This window comes from Mus pahari, chromosome 7, assembly GCF_900095145.1.
Source record: "Mus pahari chromosome 7, PAHARI_EIJ_v1.1, whole genome shotgun sequence".
NCBI lineage: Eukaryota > Metazoa > Chordata > Mammalia > Rodentia > Muridae > Mus > Mus pahari.
Genome location: NC_034596.1, coordinates 1,117,578 through 1,120,614, shown reverse-complemented (window position 1 = coordinate 1,120,614; position 3,037 = coordinate 1,117,578).

Sequence of the window (3,037 nt, the reverse complement as noted above, 5' to 3'; positions counted from 1 at the left end):
CTATGTAGCCTTGAACTCTCAGTTTTCCTCCCTCAGTCTGGAGCGCTAGGATTACAGTTAAACCTCCTTAAACTAAGGTTTGAATAAAGAATTTTTTTGGTCCTCAAATTGAACGTATCAATCTTTAATTTCTAGTCTTTTAGTGATAAAATACCCACATAGCTACAAATAAGCATTTCAGATCAACTGAGATACCTAACATCACTATGCTGAGTTAATATCCAGTCAGAAAAAAAGAAATTCAACATTTTTAACTGTTCTGTTAATCCTGGTTGGACTTTGAAAAAGAATATTTTTAATAGCTGGCCAGCTACAAGGACAACAGTAGGATTTAGAGGTGACGAGGTGACAGCTGGACTTTGAGGGATAAAGCCAGAATTCGTAAGCAGAGAGGGAGAGAAAGCTGTACAGAGAACGAGATGCCCAGGTCTCATTCCAACATCTGCATCCCAAGGCTGACCAGTTAGATGGGGCTGTGGCTCGAATGCAGTGGTTTAGAGCCAGGCTCTGGAGTGGAACTAACGAGGGTGGAGATGAGAAGCGGAAATCTTACGGTTGAATGTCCCAATCTTTCCACATCATAGTCTGGAGAAATAGAGGCAGGAAATCCCATGGCAGCCCCTTTGGTTCCCATGGGCAAGAGGGGGAAAGAATACATCGAAGGATAAACCAAAAACTGCCCAGAGCCAGCCAGAAACCTGTCTCCCACCCTGGCAGCTCCACCCTTTAGCTCCAAGAGAAATCATTTATTTTGTATGATTTTTAAAAATTGGCTCATCTCATAAATGTTCCAGAGTTGGAACAGGCTGTGCCATGGCTGAAATAAACCTGCTGAACAAATAAACAAGGCAGGCTGTGGGGCTGGGGAAAGCACAAAACAAGGCCCCGTTGGGCCCGAGGGGCTCCGCAAGGCGGCCCAGAATCTCGGCTCTGTCTCTTTTCTTAGTGTAGGGTCCAACATCACATATCTAGATCACATGGCCCATTTAGTCTCAGATCTCTTTGGTTTTTAGCTTAAGATGCCTCCTTGGCCATCTTGGTCTCCTAGACACCGACCCCTCCTCCAGAGCGCGGGTCAGCTGGGCGAGGTTGATGAGGAACTGGTACAGACAGCTCCATCGCCTGGCTAAGGGGTGTCCTCCTCTCCTCTGTGATGAAGGCTCTAGCTTGTGTCCTTGCAGTTAATTGGTAAGTGAGGGGCTGGAGAGACGCTCAGCAGGTAAGATTACTACCTCGGCAAAAAGAGCAGCATTCAGTTCCCAGCATGCCCCGCAGGCCTGGAACTCTAACTCCAGGACATCTGACATGTTCTTCTGGCCTCCTCTGACACCTGTACACACATTCACAAATACACATAAATAAAAATACATTTTAAAAAAGTAAATGGGTGGTCGTACTTTAATTTTGTGAATATCCTATTTAAACCAAACTTTTGATTCTTTTTTTTTTGTTTTTGTTTTTGTTTTTTGTTTTGTTTTGTTTTGTTTTTTCGAGACAGGGTTTCTCTGTATAACCCTGGCTGTCCTTCACTTTGTAGACCAGGCTGGCCTCGAACTCAGAAATCCGCCTGCCTCTGCCTCCCGAGTGCTGGGATTAAAGGCGTGTGCCACCACACCTGGCTTTGATGATTCTTTAATTTTTTTGTTTGTTTGTTTGTTTTTGCATTTTATCTAAGTATTTTGTAAGGTGGTTGTAACACTTGGGCCACAGGGCTTGTCTAGAAGTCAGAGGGTAATATGTTGAGAGTCACTTCTCTCCCTCACCATGGGTCCTAGGGAACAGACTCAAGTAGTTTATTCTTGACAACAAATGTGTTTATCTCCTGAGCCATTTTGCTGGCCCCATTGATGACTCTTGATGAATCAACTATTCGTATGACAGCCCCAAAATGAAGTTATGATTCTGGTTTTAAGACTGGTATCATGGTGATGGGTAAGGATAGAAAGGGGAGGGAGTAGAGAATTAAATTGTGTAATGGATGATCTCTCAGATGCCTTCTGAGGTGGGAGTGACTGGTGTGTGTTAGCCTTCTAACTTCTCTAAGAAAAAGCTAGACAATTCCATGACTTTGCATGATAAAAATGCTTGCGTTCCTAATAGAACAGCAACTCCATTTTTCCAGCACTCAGTTGTACCAGACGCTCCCCCCCCCACCACCACCACTTAGCATCCACTTTCTCATGTCTCTGATGACAACTCAGGGGGACCATATTGGTACCTCTGGTTTATACACAAGAAAACTAGCATTCAGAAAGCTTGCAATATGTGTCAAAAGCCATATAGCTAGGAAATGAAGAGTCTAGATTCAGGCCAGAGAGGTTAGCAAGCCCCCCCCATACCCCTCCAGAGAGGCTAGCAAGCCCCCCCCATACCCCTCCAGAGAGGCTGGCAAGCCCCCTCCATCCAGAGAGGCTGGCAAGCCCCCCCCCCCCATCACACCCCTAGGATAGTTGTTTTATGTGTGGCTTTGATGCCCTTGACTTACAGGTGCCAATGTGCTCTGAGCAGCCATTGGCTGAGAGGAACTCCAGACAGCTCTGGGGCAGGCCTGGTGGCAGTCTCCAGACATTGACTCATCTGTTCCTCTAGCTGGATATGGCTACATCCCTGAGCTTAGAAAGGCAGGAAGCAACACTGGTATTTTAGAATGGCTTTCAACAATAACCTTGATTGAGGGGATTTTCCAGTTAACCCTGGAGAATTCCAATAACCAAACGCTTATTGTGTTCCTGTTCTTTGAAAAGTGGTAATCCTTGGTCACTGTGTGTATACAGTGATTCTCATTAACCAGCCAGTTCAACCAAGCAGGATTCCCTTATTAGGATAAGCAAAGAGCCATAAAGTTACCAAGCTGAAAGAAAGGGCTTTCCAGAGCATTTACCAGAATCCTTTATCTTCAGGTGAGGGGGTGAAGTTTATTCATGGCAGCACAGCCTGCATTCCTGGCGTAACCATAAGTCCCAGCTTAGAGTGCTTTCTGCTACACTGAGTGACTACAGGGCGACCTGTGAGTTAAGTTTAGCCTTCAGCCATGTTT